Source organism: Amblyomma mixtum, chromosome 2, assembly GCF_055824585.1.
Source record: "Amblyomma mixtum isolate Tamu chromosome 2, ASM5582458v1, whole genome shotgun sequence".
Taxonomy (NCBI): Eukaryota; Metazoa; Arthropoda; class Arachnida; order Ixodida; family Ixodidae; genus Amblyomma; species Amblyomma mixtum.
The window spans coordinates 130,095,458-130,120,101 of NC_143013.1; the positions used below are offsets into that span (position 1 = coordinate 130,095,458).

Sequence of the window (24,644 nt, forward strand, 5' to 3'; positions counted from 1 at the left end):
CTGTTTTCAGGTTTTAAAGCGCATTTGTGCAAGAGCCACATATTGATGGCACACTCTCAAACTTTAACCTTACGCATGCAATATATGCTGAAAGCACTCTGCTGAGAAGAGCGTTTTTAGGCATTATTTGAACGCAGCCTAGTCTGTAAAAATCTGCGGAAGAGCAAATATTTTGAAAATCTACTAACTACGATAGATCATTTGTAAGGATTGCACTCGCTGTTTGGTTTGGTTTGGTTTATGGGGTTTAACGTCCCAAAGCGACTAAGGCTATGAGAGACGCCGTAGTGGAGGGCTCCGGAAATTTCGACCACCTGGGGTTCTTTTACGTGCACTGACATCGCACAGTACACGGGCCTCTAGAATTTCTCCTCCAAAGAAATTCTAGCCGCCGCGGCCGGGATCGAACCCGCGTCTTTTGGGACAGCAGCCGAGCACCATAACTGCTGAGCCACCGCGGCGGCTACACTCGCTGTTCGTATTTGTGAAACTAAAAACATAGTACTGCTATACTTCGAAGACACTGGCTGAGACTTATTTTCTCTGTAGTAAAGCAGAACTTTGGGCGAGTTGGTACGTGTTCATTTTGCTCACAGCGCAAGAAAAAAAAAAAACACGGCACGAAGGATGAAGGTAAAGACGTTTTTTACTCGCTTACTTCCGGCCCCAGCATTCAGCCGGTCATCAACTGCCCCATGAGCCGCATGCAAATAAAGAGTCATGTTAATTTGCGCAGGAGGTGTTTTCAGATGCGACGCAAAAGTTTGGAAGTGTGCTCATGAAAGCATCGTGATTGAATTGGGTTCGAAGTCGTGGCCATTCTGGGGGCAAGAGGTTTCGTCGTCTTCTTCTCTCGAGCGCCCTGATGTCTTGCACGTCCCAGCACGTCTAAGTAAACTCTTCTTATACGTCACCCGTTGGTCGGTGGGAATATGTAGGCTTCAAAAATAGCAACGATCCTCGCACACTTCCGCTGTTAGCTTAAAGGTCCCAACAAGCGAACTTCACCAGAGGGGGGTGCTTCTTCAGGCTTGCGGTGCGTTTTGCCTTCCTACTCAAGTGTGTAGTTATGCTTGAAATAAATTAACGGTCCTTCCTTTGCTCCTGGCAGAAAAATAATCTAGCAGCTGATTTTTTTTAATTTTTTTTACCATCGGCTAAAATCGACCTAATTATATTCAAGTGAATCCCGAGATACATACAGCCGTTCGTGATATGGACCTTGTTGAAAGGCTCAAATCCAAATAGAAAACATCCAATTCGCAAGAGAACACAAGCATGCTAAATATGCAAATAGATGTTGAGACGAATTTTGTCACCGCAGAGGTGCCGTTTCGAAGGCCATGCGACAGACGAAGAGTCTTCCCCGTTTGACGAGCATTTCTTGTTCGATAACTTGCGATAATATCCGTTACTCTATACAATATTAACGTCCTAACTGATTTCCAGCAATAGCTATACAACCAGTATGCGACTGCCTGTTTGGTGTGCTGGTATTTCCGCGGTTATTGCAAAATAATCTGGTTTTATTGCAAAGGTTAAAAAAGAGTTCGGAAAATTCGTGCAAAACTGAGATCTCTGCTGGACATAACGCCTCATGAACAAATATACAAGGTCGTCTGCCCTGTAGCTTTTTTTTTTCACATCTACTTTCAGATTTGTCGCTAGAACGCACAGAGGCGCACGCCCCATGCGGAGGCTTCGAGCACACCCTCATTCACCTCACAACTTACACTGCGAGAATACCGATTGGAATCTTGTGGACGGTAAATGGATCAGTCGCTATCATATCTTTGTTCGTTGTTATTCTCACTTTAGCCTAGTACGATTGGTTGGTTGGTTTTGAGGGATGGGAATGGCGCAACAACTGTTTCACTTACCTCGGTGGACATCCGACCCGCGCGTAAGGGAAGGGATCAATGTGGCAATAAAAGAAGGAAGAGAGAAATAGGTGCCGTAGTGGAGGACTCTAGAATAATTTCGACGACCTGGGGGACCTTTAACGTGCACTGACATCGCACAGCACACGGGTGCCTTTTGCGTTTCACCTCCACCGAAACACGGCCGCCGTGGTCGGGTTCGAACCCGGGTACTCCGGCTCAGTAGACGAGCGCCTTAACAACTGAGCCACCGCGGCGGGTACCGCCATAGCCCTTCAATGCTTTTGTTAGGACCGAGGAGAGGACAAAATTTTGAAGGGTCGCTTTATATAAGATTGAAGTATTTAGTGAAAATTATTTCCGGGTTACGAAACATTTCGTCAAGAGTTATTTCTAACGTGCCTAAATGGTGAGTTCTCGGTTTAGGCGTTTGATTCTCAGTGACTCTGTTTTGGTTTAAAATGCATTGTCTCCCTGATAATCCCTTGCTTCGATCGGTCCTTGCTAATAGTATTCACTGGCAATAGCTTCCAGCGAAGTGCCTTACAACATACCAAAGCAGCTGCCCCGCGCTTTCCGTGTTATATATTGGGCGTAAAAGGCCAGCATAGAAAAGATTTATTATTGCTACACTATGTGCATGCGACAAAGTATTCACCACGGCTTGTGCAAACGTTTTTCTGCTTATGAGTAGGCGAAGTCACAGGAAAAAAAAAATCATGATTAGAAATTTTGATCTAAGTTCACACACTTCCAGTGCAGTCTCACGCGGTAAAAGCCGGTTAAAAATTATTACCTTCGCCACCTCCTTGGCGTATGTTTACCATCCAAAATAGTGTTGTTAGAGGTAAAGCGCTAATACCTAGAAAAATAAAGTCACTTGAGATTATTGAAATGTTTTCCAGCCATATTCAGTGACCCTATAAAAGGATTCCAGGGTTCCTTATTAGATCGAGGAGGGTAACAATCAGTGGGAAGGAAAATCATAGGATAGTAATGAGTGGTTAACGTGAAAGTTTTTAAGACGAAAGCCTTTAATGGCTCATACTCGCTGACATGACTCTGTTCGTCCGTCCGTTAGATCTGAAGTGAAAGTCATAAAAATTCATTACTAGTCACAAGTAATCACTGACTTGTCGTTAACTAGCTATCAACTAATTAGTCATGACTAGTTAGTAATTAACCAAGTATGACTAGTCAGTCATTAACCAATCATGACTAGTAAGTTATGGCTAGTTAGTCATGGGTCATGACTAACTAGCCAATTCAAGTCGTCCCATAGCCGCCTCGCGTGTGTCTGTACGCCGTCGTCTCGTTGGTGGCTTACTGCGCATGCGCTAAGGTGGCTCCAGTGTCGCGCCCACTGCTCCTTCGCCAGACGCCTTGCAGCAGTCGGGTGCGGCGGATGCCTCCCAAGAGCTCTCCCGATTCTCCGGCGGAGTGTGACTGCGCTGACGAGCTTAAATGCAAGCCCAGGGAGGGCCAGCAAAGTTGCGTGGAAAGGCTTTCGCCTCGCGCACTTTACATCGTCAAAGTGGCCCCCGAATTTTTTGGCTCAGATTTGGTGTGACAAATAAAAATTTTTTCCACACGGGCTCTGTTTTTTTTTTATCTCTCAAAGTGAGACAGTCGGAGGTCAATTCGGACATGCCCAGGACTGCACCGGTACCCTCCAGTAAACTTGTTTTAAAACATCTCTTACAGCAGTTACAGACCACATGTACATCTGTTTGACACGCTGCAATTAGATCGTACGAACTTGAACCTCAACACCCGTATGAACGCGGTGACACGAACCAGCCTTTGCACGCTGTGTTCGAAACTTGGTTTGCACCGGAAAAGGTATAGCTGGATTTGCGGAACCTCTTACTAGCGCGCACCGCTAAGGCAGCCAGATGTTGGGCCGGGTAAATCTGGTCTGGCAGTAGATTACGAACGAACCACCTCCCGCCTCCGAGGCGGACGGCGAAGCCACTCAGGCACCTGTCGCCTCCCACCATCTCTCCCTCTTCTCTCAACCACTTTCTCTTTCTCTCTTCACACCTAAATGTTAAAAGGAGGATTTCCCTTTCTCCACTTTGCCGCCTGTCGTCCGAGGCAGGTGGCGCTGCGAACGCTGATACCGACAACAGAGTGAAACCAAGGAACGAGCTAATCGCAGCTCAAGCCCTAAAAACTTTACTCAAAAAAAGCTAATTAAAAAACAACTTTTTCTTCTATGGTATGGCAAATGCAGCACTGTGGAATTCTTGTGAACAAAAAACAAAAAGAAATGGTTGCGTGCGATCTTCAATCCGCTTACATACGTAATGAATGATGAGCGCTTTGCTTATACCCAAACAAGTCCTGCTACCGAAGCTTGGGCTGGCGCACTGAGACTTGCTTTTTACCATTCATCCCATCGATTTGCAACCTCTTACTTGCATACAAATTATCGTATCTTTCTGTGCAATAAAAATGACGCCACTGCCACGTGAGCAGGATCAAGTAATCAATAAATCAATCATTTTTCCTCATTTCCGCGTATAAAGTACAAGTACAAGAAAACGGCGCTTTTTCGCGGCATGACGAGCCTCCACTCACGCATCAGTAGTGCATATGCAGGCAAAACAACCCCTGCAGCCCATATAACTGTCAAAAAAGCCGAAATTCTAGAAACTTGTGTGGCGGTTACTAACGACCGGCAACAAACAACAAATTGAAACCAGGCGCCCAACTCTAACAGTTAAAATTGGAAAGCACTGCAGTCTGCTGCATTCCAGAAATTAGGAAGCATTTCCTCTTGAACGTCAGCAAGTTTTTTTGCAAGTTATCTTTGTCGTCTGACACTTATCTCCTGACCATTGGATGACGTCAGCAACTTTTTTTGCAAATCATCGCTGTCTTAGATCATTACAAATTAACACTTTACCGTCGCACACACCTCAACGCGCTCACTTCGTACCCCTCTAAGACGCTTACACCGACGACCCTTCGTGGCGTATGTTTTTGAACCTCACTGGTTATTGGGGCATCAGGTGGGACTCCAAAGGTTCACAGTATTTGGAAGTTCCCTTTCATCAGTATCGTAATATTGGGCCTCACTGGGATTTCCCAGATCTCGTTAGTTAGGTGACAAACACAAACTTGGATGAGCAGGGAGCTGCCTCTATTCGCACGAGCACAAGTTTGCAATATCTTCTTGCTTTCGAAGCTTATCTATGTCATGACGGTGCTGCATCGTGAAAAAAAAAATACACGCAATGCATATCATGTTTGCGACTTTTGTTACGAGAGCAACTCAACGCTAGTCGCCGAGCCATCTCGCGGAGGCGAGGAAAGGCCATACTGCTCATGCGCGAGGAGCAGTGACGTCACACGTCACACAGCTGGCGCGCCGCCGCCCTCACTGTGCGGGTGACTGTTGCCAGTTACGGCGCATAGCTAGCGTGCTGGGGCCGCCGACGCAGCCGCGAGCCCTGTATCGCCTCTCTCTCCTCTTCGATGCGGAGTAGCGGCGCACAGCTAGCGCACCAGGGCCACCGTCACGCCAGCTGTGCGTGGTGACGTCACTTGCTCCTCGCGCATGTGCAGTATGATCGTGCAAGAGCACGCGAAACGGCGAGACTCTGGGCAATGTAGCTCACGCAACAATATATGGCTACGCGCCGATGTTACTTTCGCAATCTTCCATGTTTAACCAGAGCTAAAACGCAGCCAATTTTTCTGTGGCGCTCTAAACGGGAGCCTGTGCTTCGACACAATTTGTTTCTCCCTTTGGAGGCTGTTGGAGCTGGTCTTAAGCACATGTTTGTTAATCAGCTTGTTTCAAGGTTTTACTTTTTTAAACCAGCAAACCATCCCATCCTCCTAGGTGTGTCTAACATACGATCAAGTGCTCGTTTGCCTATTCTGTTTGCGCCCACTGGTCATAAGAGTGAGAGGCCTGTGTGAAGTAAAAGAATTTGTCGACACATTCTATTTCCTCACTGTACAATTTTCTCTATAATTCCTATACAGTCTATACCGAAGACCGATGCCAAAAGTTCTGACTGAGATGTTGTTTCCTGTACCTATGAATTTGCAGCCTTACCACTTCTTCCGAGACAACAGGCTATTAAAACGGATGAACCGGATGCCATTGACAAAATTACTTATTGATAATTGCTGAGTTGCTTTTTCCTTGTTCTTTACTATGTTTTATTACTCACGTATTAGTTTTGTGCTATATAACTTGCCGTGCTTCTTTTTATGTACTTTTTCCCCTCCTGCTTGGACCCATCTTAGGGTCTGCAGTATTCTATAAATAAATAAATAAACGGATGTGTGTTCAAGTGGCCGCAAAGACTTTCTTTTTTTAAACTTCTCACGTCAGTCTTACCTATCAAAACGTGGCTTCGTGAAAAAGGACTTTTCTGCCATGTTCTGTGCACTGTCACTGCAGCCAGCAGCCAGAAAGTATTCATCATTGCTTTGTGTTTTGTCATGATGTCGTGTCTTTTTGAGACATTCTTCAACGGACTGTTAAAAAGGACATTGAGATTTCTCTCTATTGGAAGCCTCTGTGGCTCCATTTGAACTTTTTGTGCCCATGTGACTGTTTAGCCTGGGGAAGAGCGCATGACACCAGAGCCGCTACGTCCATCAAAGTTTCTCTTCAAAGAGCAGTGTGCTATGTTTCGGAGGGTATATACTGCGCAGATTCGACCTCCGGCCTGGCTCCCTTTCCTAGACGCATGCGCGTTGCTCCCGGAATGGTAGTGCGCGGGAAAAATGAGAGCAGCATGCTGGTCTGATTGTGTGTGACGGGTCGCGGGATGCGACCTGGTTACACCGGGCTTGAAGCTTGTCAGGGTGCTTCCTTCCATGCGATAAGCAACAAAGAGACGCTTAGTGGCATATGCGTTGCATGGCCGCCTGGCACATGGAGTGCCAGGGTTCGAACCACCATGTCGGCGAATACCTTTTATCAAACGGTCATTCATCATCAATGACAATTATCATCATCAGCCTGACTACGCCCACTGCAGAGCAAAGACCTCTCCAATTAACCCTGCCCTGTGCCAGCTTTGGCCACCCTATCCCAGCAAACTTCTCAATCTCATCCGCCCACCTAACTTTCTGCCGTCTCCTGCTACGCTTGCTTTCTCTTGGAATCCACTCCGTTACCCTTAAGGATGAGCGGTTATGTTCCGATGGCATTGCATGCGCTTCCAATGCCCAATTCTTCCTCTTGATACCGACAAGAATGTATTTAACCCGCGTTCCCCCGTTTGTTTCCTCACCCACTCTGCACGCTTCCGCTCTCATAAAGGTTTGGTTTATTAGGGTTTACGTCCCAAAGCGACTCAGGCTATGAGGGACGCCGTAGTGAAGGGCTCCGAAATTTCGACCACTTGGGGTTCTTTAACGTGCACTGACATCGCACAGTACACGGGCCTCTAGAATTTCACATCCATCGAAATTTAGCCACCGCGGCCGGGATCGAACTCGCGTCTTTCGGGCCAGCAGCTGACCGCCATAACCACTGAGCCACCGCAGCGGGGGAGTCTGTTAACGTTACGTCTATCATTTTTCTTTCCATAGCTCGCTGCGTTGTCCTTAACTTGAGCTGAACACTCTTTGTAGCCTCCCATCTCTGCCCCATAGCAGAGTAGCGCGAAGATACAGCTTTTGCATACTATTCTCCTGAGAGATATTAGTAAACTGCCATTCATGATCTGAGAGAACCTGCCATATGCGCTCCACACCATTCTTATTCTTCTAGTCGTTTCACTCTCATGATATAGATCAGCTGTCACTACCTGCCGAAGTAGGCGCATTCCCTTACCACTTTCAGCACCTCGCTATAATTGCAGCTACTGATTCCTTGCGATACTATTGAGCATTACTTTATTTTTCTGCATATTAATTTTGTTGCGAAAGCAACTCTATGGGAGCCCAGCTCAGCTCGTCTCGTATGCCCGTGGCGGTGCGGCTACCAAACGACCTTGAGTCGCCGTCGTCTAGCAACCGCTTGATAGGGTGCTCGAGAAGCGCAACATGGGTCACACATTCTTTACCGTTGGCTGTTACAGAAACAGCCACCTGCCAGTGCGTGGTGCATCATTTAATCGCTGCGCCACTCTGATGGTAGTGGTAGGAGGACTCGCCGCCATCTATGAATGTGCATTTATGGACATTAGCCCACTACAGCTATCGCGTCATACCCTTAAGGCACAGCTTAAGTGTCCTCTCCAACTAAAGAATGAACAGCTGCTTTCGGACATCTACTGGGTTTAACTACTTTAACCCACACCAATTTTTTTACTCACAGTTCTGCTCTATCTCACCAACTTATTGATCATGCTTTGCATTTCGTCTCCAGAGTGACTTAGCAAGGCAATACGATCAGCGAATGACAGATCACTCAGGTATTCTCCATTAACTCTTATCTCCAATTGCTCCCAATTCAGGCCTTGGAATACCTCCTGTAAAGAGGTGGTGAATAGCATGGGCGAGATAGTGTCTGCCCGCCTGACATCCTTCTTCATTGAAATTTTAATGTTGACTTTAGGAGGACTATGGTAGTTGTGCAGTCGTTGTAGATGCCTTCTAGAATTTTGACCGAAGACTTTTATAAATCAGGATTCCGCAAGGAATTAATGAATGGCAAATTCCCAATATCCCTTAAGAGAAAGACATAAAACAGCTCTACCTTACCGGTACTCACGTATGGTGGAGAAAGGCGGAGGCTAAATGAAAGAGTTCAGCTGAAGTTAGGGACAACTCAGCGAGCTATGGAAAGGAAAATGATAGGTGTAACGTTAAGAGATCGGAAGCGGGCGGAGTGATTGAGAGAACAAACGCAGATTAATGACATCCTAGTTGAAATCAAGAGGAAGAAGTGGGCTTGGGCACGACATGTAATGCAAAGGCAACAGAGTGGATTGTAAGGGTAACTGAGTGGATTCCAAGAGTAGACAAGCGTAGCAAGCGACAGCAGAAAGTTAGGTGGGCGGATGAGATGAAGAAGTTTGCGGGGATACGGTGGCCACAGCTGGCAAAGGACAGGGTTAATTGTAGAGACGGGAGAGACTTTGGAGAAGAGAGGATATCGAGAAGCAAATGCCTCCAGGCCTGTTTACCTGCTTGGTAATAAAGTAGTAGCCTTACGTTTTACTTCCTGCGCAAAACGTCCACACCACTAGTTTTGCGAGCGTTACTGACTCCGATATCATCGGCTTCCTAATTCCGCGCTTAACTTCATGGTAGCGCTGGAACCAATATGGCGGCCTTGCAGCCGCGCAGCAGATGGTTGCGATTCATTGGCTGATCCTGTGGCTAAGCAGTGTTTACTTTTTAGCGCCCAACTTCACCAACAAAGAGGAACCTCGCAGCAGACAGACCGGGGAAAGCAGATATGTCGAAAATATGCGACATGCGATGCGCAGATTGACACAGATTTATGGTGGATAAAAAAAACATGTCAACAATATTTACGTATTGACGGCACAGTGGCGAGAAAGAGCTCTTGGTTAAGAGTAGATTATTTGGATGCAGATAGCGGTGCAAACGCAACGGTTTGGAGATCGTTGACTGCTGAAGCCAGGGCATTCAAGAGTTTAAAAAAAACGGAATGATCGTCCTGGTTGGGACATGAATGCCACGTTGAGGAAACTCAAAGGGCACACGGAAACAGAACAGGACAGAGCTACACGGCTAATGGACCTATGTAAAAGCATGGCATCATCACAGTTAATAAAGACTGCAAGCTGAGACCGAGAGATCGACAGTCGAGCATTGACTAGAGCATTTTCGCCGATTGTATGTATGAAGAGATAAAGACAATAAAAAAACAGGGTTTTCAAAGCTTAAGGGTGGCCAAAAACGGATGGGCCTCTACTGGGGCTATACAGACGGAACGTAAAAGTCATCCAAAGATGAGGACAGTGTTTTTTTGTCAGAAAGCCGGGGGCAGATATTCTACAACGAGTGGGAAAAGAAGTAGCAAAATCCCGATCAAAAGGCTGGGGCTATGGCACACTAAGGCTCTGCTTAAAGGGAAGCTGAAACGGTTTTTTGAGAATTCGAGGTTATTCAAGAATTAGATTCTACCACCCTTCTAGATAAAGCACGCAAAGTATTTTTGCACTAGCATTGAAAATGGTGACATAATCGTCGATTAAAACTGCGACAATGTTGGGGAAGTGCGACGAAACTCGGCAGTGACGTCATTGTTGCCGAAATTTCAGATGTCTGCTGCTTACGCCTGCAGCTGCTGTGTGTCGTCAGATGGCGCCAAACAATGCATCGTGAGCTTAACCTTCGGTGGCGTCGGTTTTCTTCCATGGAATAACCGTTTCTTCGCTGGAAACGTAGTGCCATCCTACGTGACGTCATTATCGGGGCCTCTGCCCGACGCTGCGCACTTCAAAGAAGCTGAACACCACGACGACTTTATTAGGCGATTACGACACCATTTAAAATGCTAGAACAAAACGATTTCTCAGGCTTTACCAGCTCATTTCGCACATTCGGCAGCATTAAACTCATCGAATTCTAAAACCGCTTCAGTTATCCTTTAAAGCTCATACTCAACCTCTTTTCGCGCCATTCAAAATAACACCATTTAATGGCCTCTAAAATCTATTGAAACGAAAGCTTCACTGCGCGACCTCGGGTTTCAATCGCGGACCATGAAAATATGAACTTCCGCTGAGTTACAGGTGAAACCATAGTAGAGCCATGGTGAATATCCGGCTGCTACACCAAGGTGGTCCATAGGCTTACAAGTCAGACCAAGGTTGAGGTTGGCCCACCGCAATCTCAAGATCAAGTCAAGGTCAAAGTTGAACGTATAACTGGCCAAATGAGTGTCACTGCGGGACTTCCGGTTTCAATCGCGGTCCGTGCAAATACGACCTTCAGCTGAGTTACAGGTCGAGCCATAGTAGAACCATGGCGCATAGCCGGGTGCTACACCAAGGTGGTCCATAGGCTTAGAGGTCAGACCAAGGTTCAGGTTGACCCACCAAAATCTCAAGATCAAGTCAAGGTGAAAGTTGAACGTATAAGTGGTCACTTGAGTGATGTCACAAGTGACGTCATGATGTGTCGTCAAGGGCCAGCCACGTGTACCGCGAGGCGGCTTTATGAGCATGCCGCTGCCGTGTCTCGGTGGCAGTTGTCAATGGACGAAGAGCCGTAGCACCCAGCCGTTGTCTCTCGGCGGCTCGCTAGGCTTAAGCAGCAACGCGAAGCCGAGATGGGGAAGCATGCAGCAGAGATCGCGAGGAACACGCACAACGTTTCATTTCATTTCATTTTATTACCTTAAAGGCCCCTTAAAAGGGGTGTTGCATAAGAGGTGGCAAGAATAAAAGCACAAACTCACAATGACAGGAAAGTTTCTACATTATCAGTGAATAGACTTGGGCAAGTGATGATGGCAACGTTGTTTGGAAGGCCGTTCCAGTCTGCGGCTGCACGAGGAAAGTAGAAATTAGAAAAAGTGACGGCGCGTGATTGTGGACGGGCAACTTGTAGGTGATGGCTGGTGCGGTGAGCTATGCGTGCGGGTGGAAGAATATAAGGGGCGATGTGCATAGGGCTGTGGAAGAATTTGTGAAATAAAGACATGCTGGCAATGCGACGGCGGAGCGATAAGGGTGATAATCCGGATGCTGTTTTTAAGGACGAAACACTGATGTCATAAGAGTAGGATGAGTGAATGAAACGAGCAGCGCGATTCTGAACAGATTCGAGGGCATTGATGAGATATGCTTGATGAGGATTCCAGATGGGCGACGCAAATTCTAGTTTGGACCTGACTAATGACTTGTAAGCTAATAACTTGACATGGTGGGGAGCATGATGAAGATGGCGCTTTAGGAAGCGTAATGTCTTGTTTGCTGACGATAGTATATTAGTAACATGCAGGCTCCAAGAAAGACCGCTAGAAATAGTTATGCCTAGATACTTGTATGACTGAACTAGTTGTACGGGAACTTCAGATATTACGTAAAAGAAGATTAAAGGATTGCGCCGACGGCTAATGGACAAAAGATTACACTTGCGTGGGTTAAGTTCCATTAGCCATTTATTACACCACTCCTGAACGGCATTAAGATCATTTTGAAGAGAATATTGGTCAGCGGTGGTGAGAATAGCACGATAAAGTACACAGTCGTCAGCGAACATGCGTATGTTAGATGTTACATTTGAAGGCAGATCATAAGGTTGGTATTCCTTCATGCCAAACCAACCATTATCACACAATTCATTCATCCCAAGTAAGTCAGTAAGCTGGAATCACCTTCCCGGATCTATCGTCGAAATTTCTGATAATTCTATTGTAAGATGGGCACTGGGACGGTTAGAGGAGCAGGGCGCCGGTGGTATGCGAGACATTAGGCAAAGCGGAGAACCCAACTTCTGCGCGAGCGCAGTCGATGACAGCTTCGTGAGGCGACAGAAAATCCCACCCTAAAATTAAAGAATGTGAGCAAGAAGGCAGCACGACGAACTCGATGGAGTATAGTGTGTCCTGGATTCGAACTCGAGCGGTGCATGCTGCTAACGGCGTAATCGGCTGTGCGCTGGCCGTGCGCAGGGTGCGTCCCGAAACTGGCGTCTTAACTTTCTTTAAAGAAGTACATAACTTTTCGTCCATTACCGAAATCGCTGCACCGGTGTCTATCAGAGCCATCACAGACACGCCCTCAACAAAAACATCAATAAGGTTTGCAGGTGATCGATGAGGTCTTCGAAATTTCGACGGGGGCGCAGTTCTTGCTTCCAGAACTGCGGCGCCTAGTTTTCCTGCTGAGGAGAATTAGGGCGACGTCGCATGGGGGAGATAGAGCGGCGTCGAGGCGAAGGGGAGCGGCGGCTGGAGAGGGCTGAACGATCAGGGGAGAAAGGGCGACTTGGCGTTTGGTCGGCAGCTCAGAATACTGACGGGTTGAAGGCCAGTACCCCGAAGATTGCGCACGTGGGGCTGGCGCTTGGAGATGGCGACGGCAGTAGCGCGCGACGTGGCCAGGCACTCCGCAAGTTTAGCATACAGGACGGTTGTCACTGGTGCGCCACGGATTGCTTGCTCTTCGAGCTGGTCGCAGGGCAGGTGCCGACGCTTGCACAGGCACGTACATTGTAGGATAGGACGACGGCGGGGGCTGTACTAGAACGTCGGCGTAAGTCCGAGGACCGGCGACAGGTCTTGGGGCGACGTCGGCGCAAGGCATGGGACTGGTGACAGACCTAGGAGCAGCATCGGCGTAAATCAAGGATGTGGCGACAGGTGGCGGAGGATGGAAGGATGGAAGCGCCTCAGTAACCTGGTCTTGTATAGCCTGTCGAAGAGCCGGGGCCAAATAAGGCGGTGCCTGTTGAGGGCCAGGCAGAAGAGAAAGTTGCCGAGCTACCTCTTCACGGACGAAATCTTTGATTTATTGCAGCATAGAGGTGTTGTCAGCTGCAGGCGCCAGTCCAGAAAGCGATTCAACCTGGGCTTGTTGGTGTTTCCGAGTCAATAACCGGTGTTTGCGCAGCTCCTCGAAGCTCTGGCAGAGCGTGAACACTTCCTTAACGGTGCGCAAGTCACGGGCTAATAGCATCTGAAAGGCATCATCGTCGATACCTTTCAAGATGTTTTTTATCTTGTCGGCTTCGGACATGTTCGCATTGACACATTTGCATAAGTCAATGACTTCTTCTATATAGCTGGTGAAGCTTTCGCCGACGTGCTGCGAGCGTTCACGCAAACGCTGTTGAGCCCGAAGTTTCCGGACAGTGGGGCGACCAAAGACTTCGGCAAGCTTCGTTTTGAAGGCTGTCCATGTTCGGATGTCTCCCTCATGGTTCCGATACCAGAGGTTAGCGACCCCCGTTAGATAAAAAATTGCGTTGTTCAGTTTCGTATCGTCGTCCCATCTATTGTACAGGCTCACCCGTTCGTATGAAGCGAGCCAGTCTTCCACGTCATTCTCATCGGCTCCGCTGAAGGTTGCCGGATCTCGCTGGCGAAGGGAGCCGGCGCAGATGAGAGCTGGTCCCGTTTGCACAGATTGATTTTGGGCGTCTTCTGGCATTTCAAGCGTGGGAAGAGTGCGGCTACGCAGCTCCACGATGGAGATTTCTACCCGGCGACCTCCACCAAATGTAAGATGGGCACTGGGACGGTTAGAGGAGCAGGGCGCCGGTGGTAGACACAGAGACACAGGCCTCGTAGACACACAGGTCGAGCACCGAGAGCTCACACACAAAGCGATGGCAATGCCGCTCAACACAACGGTCAGAAGTTCGTCGTCGTCTTCGCCTGAACAAGAACTTCTTCGTCGTTACACTATGTTTAAATCTGCTTTAACCAACCTGCTGCTGTCATAAACTCGAGAATCCTTAACACTGTCATCATTTTTTTTTCCTTTTTACGGTTGTTCCACTTCTTTTATATGCGCGTGTTACTGCCTTTTGAACGTGATTTCTCGTGTCGTTTGTTTTTATTGTATGCTGCTGCTTTTTGTTGTTGTTTTCATTCTGCGATATGCGCTGTTAATTTTTTGCTTGTTTTGACGTAACCTGTTTGTTCGTTTTTTTTCTGTGGGCTTCATTTATGTCTAATTATTAAGTGTATTTACAGCTGTATTTTTTGTTTCACTTTCGTGTGTAATCCACTCCCCTCTGTAATGCCCTCTGGCCCTGAGGGTAATTAAATAAATGAAATAAATAAATAAATTATGCATATAAGAAACAGTAGTGGGCCAAGCACAGATCCCTGTGGGACGCCCGACGTTACTAAGAGTGAGTTAGAGTTCTTATTGTTAACGGAGACAATCTGCGAACGATTAGTCAAAAATTCTTCAATCCACTTCAAAATATGGGGGTGCAAATTTAATCGAGAAAGTTTTATCAGCAGGCGTTTATGGGGTACTTTATCATAGGCTTTGGCAAAATCTAGAAAAATGATATCAGTCTGTAGATTAGAATCAAGGTTAGCATGCAGATTATGAATGAATGTGGCAAGTTGGGTCTCGCAGGAGTAACCCCGGCGAAACCCATGCTGAGCAGGATGGAAAAAGTTATTCGAATCATGGAATCTCATGATGTGGGTATAGATTACGTGTTCCATGATTTTGCAGGGAATACTAGTTAGAGAGATGGGGCGGTAATTAAGCGGCGAGTTCTTGTTACCTCATTTGTAGACTGGAACGACCTTCCCATTTTTCCAGTCTATGGGCAGTTGACCTGTGAAGAGTGACTGAGCGAATAACAAGCACAACAGAGATGAACATATATCTTTGGTATTAATCAGTATTTTAGCGTTGATATTGTCAATTCCAGCAGAGGATGATATTTTAATGTTTTCTATTAGTGACAAAATTCCTGCAGAAGAAAATATAAGAGGAGGCATAGTATCTTGAATAACTGGGAGGTTTGGAGGAAATGTCGGCTCTGTTTCATTAGTAAACACGGATGAAAAGGCTGTGTTGAACATGTTGGCGCATTCAGTTTCAGAGACAGTTGCACCCGAAGCATCGGTGAGGGAAACAGTGCGTGTGTGCTGGGGGTTAATGACTTGCCAGAACCTACGGGGGTTAGTTGACAACGTTTTAGGCAGATCGGAGTTAAAAAAAGTGCGTTTGGCTTCTCGAATACGTCATAAATAAGTTTTTTCGGCTGCATAATATTTGTTCCAAGCGTTCTGACTAAGAAGCAACTTGGGTGATCGGAAAAGACGCTTTTTTTATTTTCAAGACGTTTGAGTGTATTCGTGAACCATGGGTTTTGAGGGTTATTTCGTATATTTATGTTTGGTATAAACCTGTCGACCAAATCTTCGATTTTCCTCTTAAAAAAGGACCAGTTATCATGGATAGATCTTTGATGATAGCTGGATTGAAATCCTGGTAAAAATGCGAGAAGTTCATTACTTATTGCTGTGTAGCTTCTTTTATCGTACAGTCGGATAGTTCGTTTAGTAGTTACGCGTAAAGATGGTTTAATCGTGAAGCCGGTATGTATGACGTGGTGATCGCTGACACCTGGTAGATACGTAATTGAATGAACGTATTCAGGATTATCCGTTAATATTAGGTCCAGGATATTAGCGCAGTCTTCAGTTACTCGGGCTGGTTCGGTATAGTTTGAACGAGGTTAAAATTAAAGCAGACGTCTAGAAATTCATTACCGTCCTTATTACCTGTAGCGGTTAGATTATGCCAGTAAATGCTCGGAAAATTGAAATCTCCGAATAGGAGAGTGCAGGTGTTAGGGTGCTTAGCTTTAATTTCATTTAATGCGTTATTAAGTTTTTGAGGGAAGTCTGGGCAGCTAGGAGGCCGGTAGCAGACGCCAATCACAACTGATTTAGGTGAAGCATGGCATAAAACCCATAATACTTCTATATCTGATGAAAGGTGAACAGCTGAGCATGATAGATCCCGAGCGGTTGCAATCAGTACCCCTCCTCCCCTTCGATCTGGGCGATCTTTGCGAAAAATACTGAAATTAGGCAAGTCAGCAAGGACTTCACTATCAGGAATGTCACTGTTTAGCCACGTTTCCGTCAAGACTAGTATGTTGCTAGCAGATGAAGTGACAATATGGGAAATAAGGCAGCGCTTTGAAGTAAAACTCCGCACGTTAGTAAAGATCGCTGACAATGAAAGTGCTTCTTGCTGTGCAGGCTTCGAACGATCTGTCGATAGGTGCTGAGATGGTTGCTGTTTCACTTCTTTTACTGTTTGTGATGATTCATCGAATATGTAGCGTTTGGGACCAATATGTAGTGTTTTGAAGCGCAAAGAGAACTTATCGGATACTGATTTGGCAAAGGTTACAAGATGTTTGCGGGCGTTACGAACGGGAAAGGAGAAGTCTTCGCCAATACTGTAGTTGGTGCCTTTAAGCTTAGTACCTAAAGAAAGGATGGTTTTTTTAGTTTTCGGTGAGGTGAATTTAACGATGATTGGCCTGGTGCGATCAGATGAGTGGCTCCCGAGGCGGTGAGCACGCTTGATTAGATTGGGTTCGATGCCAAAATCTAGTTGAGTGGAGCAATGACGAATGACTTTCTTCCGAGTCTGCATACGTTTCAGTGGGGTTAGTGTCGGGAATATTGAAAAATATGAGATTACGATTTTCTACATCGTCCATACATGCTTCAAGTTTGTCGATCATGGAGGGAAGTTTGGTGTTTAAAGTTTTCAGGGCGTCTATCTCAGAATGAAGAGTGGAAAGTGTAGCGTAGTGTGATTCCAGGGTGTCCATGCGCTTGTATATATCGGTCAAGGTTGTTTCGGTAGTTTTTAGGTGATCTTTAATGTCCTGTAGATCGGAAATTAATGTAGCTTGCCCGGTAGTAAGTTTCTGGAGCTCGGAAAGTATGCAATCGTAACGGTCGGGGCTTGGGTTAGATTCGACATCGCCTGACAATAGTAAAAGAAAACGGGGAACATATGAACACTCGGCAACAACAATACTACAGCAGCACTGAGGGCTCGGCAGTTGCATTAAAAAGTAGTTACTGGTTTTTTTAGGAAATAGGGAAAACTTGTTACTAACCTGCATTGCGAAAAGCAGAGGATTAGTAGTCTGTGCTGACACACAGCTACCGAGCCCACAGAGCGGCGGCGATGAAAACATGGGCTTTATATGCCTGATAAAATTATCAGATGTTGATGTTCCTGGCGATGGGGCTGGCCACTAATGGTCCAGGATGACGTACTCTGGCGGCGATGAGGGCAGTTGATGGGGTAGCAATGGTGATGGGGCAGGCGGATGAAAATAGCCTTTTTCATGATACTTCACCGAAGCCTCGCTTACACACTTTTCGGGCCCATATCTATCAATCTGCCAGGCTTCGATGACCTCACGTGTTTTCTGGTTTTGCCTGGCAGATTGATAGATATGGGCCCGAAAAGTGTGTAAACGAGGCTTCGGTCCATCTGTAGAAGAAGGAACTGAAGTTCCTGAATTCGATTAGATAGAGATTGCTTGTTGCGCATGCGTAGGGTTGGTGATGGAAGGAAGATGTGTTTCAATAAACAGTTGCAAGTCCGCGCTCGTCCTGTCTACTTCTTCCCTGTGTATCGTCCTTTGCGTGGTTTTCGTTCTTAGTTCATATATAAAATTACTGCACTTCACCAAAAGAAAAAAACATTTATGAATGGCATTTACCCGAAAGAGTCTCACTCTCAATGCAATCCGAAGCTGCAAGCAGAAGCTCAAGGCCAGCAGGTACCAAAGAAGACTTTGTGTGTTTGGATATATTGCACGACTGTTAGGGAGAAAAAAAACAGCAAAAAACAGGAAACGAATGAAACATTCATGAGTGTGTTTTGTGGATGATAGTTACCTTGCGATGAGCATTGCGGTGTGCTGTCAGCAGGACCAGCTTCCAAACAAGCTACAAAAAAGAAATAATAAACACCATCCATCCTCAATCAGCTTTGTACCTTATCACGTTCAGCATGGTGACTGGTATCACACAGCAAGCACTTGGTCAGCAGCAACACTAATCTCTTGTGGTGATACTAAGGTGTGCTGCAAGGTGGCACAGCAGAACCTGCATGAAAGGGAGAGATGAAATCTACAGTTCACTTGGTACACGAACAACTTCATACATGAAATAGGTATTCTCTGTACTTCTGGCTGGGGCGACAAATGCCTAAAATTTAGCGAGTACAGACTGCTGCTTAACATTACCGTTGCTCTGCAAGGATTGATACGTCATCCTCACCGTGTTTTGTTTGCAAGGAAATCTGCAATATGATACTAATGTCAATCAAATGCTTGCCGTAAACTTACGCTTGGTAGGTTGCTTCCTCGGTTTAGGCTGCTTCCGGTGGATGAAGAGCGATGGAACGGCATTCGGCTTCAATTTTTGAAGCGAAAAGCTTCACTGCGAGGGTGGGAGCCGAGCTTCGGGTATGCCATATGCCGTATGCCGCGACTGAGTGACGTCCCGCGCAGCGCAGGTGGAGCCGCGTGCTACTGTGCGTGTGCGCCGCCTTCTCACCGCCGCTGCAACTGCGCGCTTCGCCTCCTCGCCCACCGTTTGACCTTTCGTTAAAGCCGCGTGTTGCCCGCTCCCAGAGCATTGTGCGCGAACTGCGACAGCCATGAAGTCAAACCAAGCGTAACTGCAGCTTTTCGCTTGTATATCCAGGCTTAACCAGAGCTAACCCACTGCATAATTTTTTTGCGCCACAGCTCTAAGCGGCTCGACCTTCTCGTCCGTGAAGTGGTCCTCTTCAAAGTTGAATTCAGAAAACACGGTTCGTATCAAACTGTGTTCCATCAAGTACAAGCACTAATGCAACATTTTCGAAGGAAGTGAATAACGTCGTACCCTTCGCTGCCAGGAATGGGACCTAAATTCTGAGTCGCTACGAGATACGCGTTTAGAATGCTCTGAGCAGTCATCAAGCTCAGCAATTTCTACCATTTGTAATGTGATGATAACTTATCGAAACGTTTTTTCTTTGAGTATGCCCGGTAGCTACGGGAAGAGGGTTCAAGTTTTCGTTTGTTAGAGATCGCAGTCGCCAAAATGTGCTCACCATTATGCAAGAAATTAAGCGGCCCTTTTTGCCAAAGCACCGTCACCGCTTCGTTAGATACGGCTATGCATTCTAAAGATGCGGTTGCCACACATTCAGGTCAAACAAGTAACACTTGTTGCTGGGCTAGTTGGTGCATTATTCTTCGTACAAAAGCTAGCGCAAAACACGAGAATCCACTAGCGCTAGCTTTTGTACAAAGGTCAAACAACGTTTTCGAATCTATGACTGAATTGAGTAAAATCACGGTCGGGCAAGAAAGTTGAAACTAAACGCAGGACTAATAAAAGGCCTTTAGCAGGGCGAAAGGCTAACGAATCCGCGCACAATATGTGACAGCCAATAAGACATAGGGTCAGCGAGGAATCGCTCGCGTACCTCACAAAGCCGCGACCACTGCGTTGGGTTGAAATCAGACCGGCCTATTCTTTGTAGCCAAATCTTCTGCCACGCCGCGTCTCTATTCGCGGATGGTATTCTGAAGAGACGCTTGCCGTCATTTTCACGTGTTCTGCACCCAAAAGCGCAGCAACAAGGCAATGGTAACACGGCGCTGTGAGAAAAACAGCCCGAGCGAGGCGCAAAACGTAGCAAAACGTGGTCTTGAGGACTCAAAAACGTGGTCGTCGCATGCACCGCCTGCTTTCTCTGGCACCTCGGGTGAGGAGGGAGCAACCAAACAAGCAAGAAAAAAGCGCGCGAATGCACGTGACAGCGATCGGCCAATGGGAGTGCCGAACGAGTCGGGGACATGCAAGAAAGGAGGAGAGCGGCGTGTATCAAAGAATGGCATTACTTTTAGTTTAATTTTAATTTATTGAGGGGCTTTAGGGTTGCCTGTAGGGACTGGTCAATGGGCCGTTAAATGACTAACCGGTACTGCACGGCTGCCTGCCACATCCCACTCATAAATAACATTAGTGATATAAACTTGACAGAAGCTCCAAAGGAGTAAAACAGAAATTTGGACGAGCTTCTACGTATTCATTTTGCTCACAGCGCAAAAAGGACAGCAGGAAAGGCTAATGCAAAGAATAACAAGCGCTGGCTATCAACTGGGTTTATTGGAGAATGCAACACATCCATATGCAGTGAAAGCAATAATGAAAAATTGAAGTTATCTACAGGCCACGTGAGAAGACAGATATTCCTTTTCACTCTCAGATAAAGCAACGGAAGGCTTACTGATGCACATAGTGCCCTTGTGATGAATGTGGGAAGCCTTCATTACCTCACGCATTAACTTCTTTTTCTTTCACTTTTTTTTTAAAGTTATTTCTTTATTAATTTGTGTTTTTCATTAGAGGGATAATAGCAGGTAAATATTTAAAGATAATTCATTGGAAAGTAGAAGAAACAGAAGCCACATACAGCCGGCGGGATCCCAACCCGCGACCTCCGTATTTCGCATTCGACGCTGTAGCAACTGAGCTAAGGCGACGGGTGTCCAAACCCTATGCTTCGTGATAATTGTGTTATTTAGCTTGTGGAAAGTCACGTACACGAAGTCATTTTTTTAATCGTTTGGGACAATTAAAGGAGCTGGTGGCGTTTATCACGGACCACTTCCGAGTATCCACGTCCGATGCTAAAGTTTTTGTCCTTCAGATTGAGGCCTCTACTTAAGTAGGCTTCAACTTCGTTAGCGAGAAGAATTTGGCTGCAATGGGCGGCTTCTTTTGGGTCGAAAAACTAACTACGCGTTGTGCGCTAGCAATGGTAGTGACAGAGTCGCCAAGCTGATTACGACAGTCGACAGAAGTCATGCACAAGTCTTTGCGAACTTTCGGGCATGTCAGTACCGGAAATTTCTTAACACATAATATTTGACCTTCGCGACCGGTTGTTTAGATCGTCAATTCGCTAATCGCGATACCGATTCCGTTTTCAAGGTTTTCCGACGCAGTAACAGTTTAAAATTTAGTTTCTACTTGTGGAACATGTTTGGTTAAATTTGAAGGCGTGGTTTGCACGCCGTGTTAGCATTTACAACTTTCTTTACTGGTTCAAAAAGAGTTGCGAAGCTAAGTTAAGGCGCGCTACAGTACCTGCCTTAGCTTCTAATTGCTATTCTTGAGCCTCTGTCATGAGCACAGGATTTACACCGACATCATCACTAATGAGCTAAAAACGCCAAGCACAAACAAAAGCAGCGCAAGTCCGTTTGAAAAGACTTGGCGAGCACGGCACCGCCAGAATACAAATATCGATGCTGCTGTAATGGCGAGTTTGGTAATAGGTAACCCAACAGCCACTGAAACCGAGGACAGCACAGAGCCACCAAGGAATTGAAAACATAAAGATGTTTCAGTACCTGTTTTTTTTTTAATTTGTTGCGCAGATAAATGGGAAAAGATTAATGCAACTATTATATGGCTTAAATATAACTTATTAGGAATTAGAAAAAAAGCAACCGCATCCCTCCGGGGGGATACACATCCACGGCTTCCAAATTTCGCGCCTGTACTCTGGCGGCGGCTGTGCAATGAACTTTCAGGGGTAGTTACGTTGCGTGTAACGTAACCCTGAAAATGATCACAAGTGTGACCCTATTCATAGCGGCAGATGTAGTTTGTCCTGTATTACTGCGAGAGTGATGTGGAACGTGGCCGAACGGTGAGGGCGGAGTCTGGATCTGGGTGGGATGCTCACTCTTTTATCCAGGACACCCATGCCAGTGTGATCCTCTATGCTTGTCATCGAAAGGTATACTTCGTCCATCTAAAAGTGTGATGAGCTTGGATCGAAGATCGATCACCGCCCGATGTTCATTTAGAAAATCCATGTCCAATACGACGTCGCCGGAGCACCGTTCGCCAGATCCAGTGGAACATGGCCGAACGGTGAGGCGGAGTCTGTGCTAGAATCCTCTTATATACTACCTACTGCATCAAGACTGCCAAAACCGAGGACCTCACAAAGATAATGAGAAGACGGCTGTAAGGAAATGAGATACGTATAAAGGCTGCCAACAGCCACCGAAACCCAGGGAAGCGTAGGGTAATGTTTCTATCATTTTGAGTGAGGTAGCAGTAAGGCACCATCTCATCGATTTCATCCATCTTTGCCTGTGCCTGCTTGACCTGAATTAAAAGCTAAAATAAAAATTTTACATTGCGAGTGGGTTTCTTGCCCGCAGCGGCGCAAACAGAACAGCTTCTCAAGCCACTGTATTAGACCACTGCTTCATTGGCGCTTTTTTTTTTATTGCCAGTTTTTACGATGAAATCACCCCAGTAAGAAGAGGTTTACCGCACACGGGTCAACGAAGCAGTTTAAAATGACGCCATTGTCGCATTGATTTTTTTTATTGCTGACAAAATCATATATTTACACAACAACCGCAGTCGACTTCTGACTGACGTAGCAAGGATAAAATTGTCTAATTTTATTTTTGCGTTGCAATGTACGGGGCAATGTAATGTACCAGAACGTCGTCTCGTAATTTCAATAAGCATGGAATTGCTTTTGTTGAAATACTCTGTAGCGGGCCACTTCAAAATCTGCGATAGGGAAGCGCACCTGAAGTTTGCCCCCACCGCACTAGCTCCGCCTCTCCCCTGGCGGTCATCTCCGTACTTCTGCCCGGGCACGTGTTCGCCAAATGCGGCCGGTACAGCCAGCGATGACAGCGCCGCCCACCGGCAGGTAGCAGACACCATTAAGGCTGGTTATAAATATTCATCCAGAACGATGGCTTGACATCGCCGCTATGGCGCAGTGTATTAGAGGCACGTGTTGCGTATGGAAGGTCGGCCGTTCGACTCCGCTCTCTCTACTGTAATTTTGTTGTTTTTTTTTTCATTTCATTTTTTATTTGTTCTCCCTTTTAGGTCGCAAATCGTGATGCTTAGTGGCATATAACGCCGTTTAAGATTTAAAAAAGATTTCCTGCATACTTTAACTCAGATTATTCAGAGCGCTCGAATATCAGTTTTGAATTTAAACTAAATATTACATGGTTAGTAACAATAGGTTGGTATAGACTTTTAAGCATTATTTACGGATTTATTATCCCTTTTAGGTAAGCCGTTGTGACAATCTTAAGTCACCGTGATCAATTCACCGTGGTTTCAAGCCTTGTGGCTGTACAGGCTGCAGTTGGCGAATACGCTGCCCGGGCACGTCGATGGCGGAGCGCATTGAGTCAGCACGCCTCGACTGGGACGCGTGCTGATGATGATGATGTCCTCAGGCTCAATGGCACATACCCACGGCGGGAGATTGGCCACGTTGCGTAGCGGATACAAACGCACTCATGTACAGAGAGTAAAATACGGAAAAAAAAAGTACTGAATTCAGTGCTGCTCGCACCGCTGGCACTCTGTCCTTCAATGTGAGCACGTGCCGTCCTGCTCGCGTCTGCACAACAGAGGTGTTGCCGCTCGCTGTGAATCATGGCTGGAATCCTGCAACGTTCTGAGAGTGGAGAAACTTATCTTTATGTCTGGGTCTGTCATAATAGTGCTCTGAACATCAACAGCTAAGAGCTGCCCGTAGAATTCCTCAGATTTTCTGGACTTGTCCTACACTCTTGGAAAAAGATTTTGAATATGATGAAAATGATGCCACCACTAGCCTAGCAAGGCTAGATAAAAACATTTCTGCTTATAATGTGCGCCATCCTGAGATGTGGTATGTTCCAAAATGCAGAACCAATTATGGAAATCAAATGATAAAATTTAAATTGCCTACACTTCTGAATCACATGATAAAGGATGCTAACATTGACATATCAGATATAACACCAAAAGAACTGCGTTTATTGTTTGTATAATGTTGTGATATGATTTTCTAGTTCTTCTTGCCTGTTTTATACTAACTTTTTCAACGATGTTGCCATATCCGACTGTGTTATCTTGCCGCACGCTTCTGTCCTACCCCGTGTGTTGGGGGGTCAGGGCTTTTCAAGCTGTTCACACAGCTTTTCTCCTGTCCTCCTCGCAGCATCTTTTTGTTGTGGAATAAATTTCAATTTCAATTTCAATATCTGAAAATTGTAAGCAACTGTAATGGAAATATTGAAGGTTAAGGTCTATCCTTTATATGTGTAGCAAAATTTTCAATTTTTTTTTCATCGTTCCAATCTAGCAGTGGACGGTAGCAGAAACGTTACTAGGAAAAAAAATGCAAGCCTGAAGTTGGGAGATTGCGAAGTGAAATCTTTTAGTATATGAAAAAATGTGTTCATACACTCTTTCCCGTTCAAAACTGATTTTGCACGGAATCGTTAGGTATG

The 24,644-nt window shown here is 46.1% G+C and overlaps 1 protein-coding gene across 1 annotated transcript in view; it reads left to right on the plus strand.

Moving 5' to 3' along the window:
• The window catches only part of SerT (Serotonin transporter), a 239,687-nt gene that overhangs the window by 49,711 nt on the left and 165,332 nt on the right, over window positions 1-24,644 (plus strand). The window lies entirely within an intron of this gene.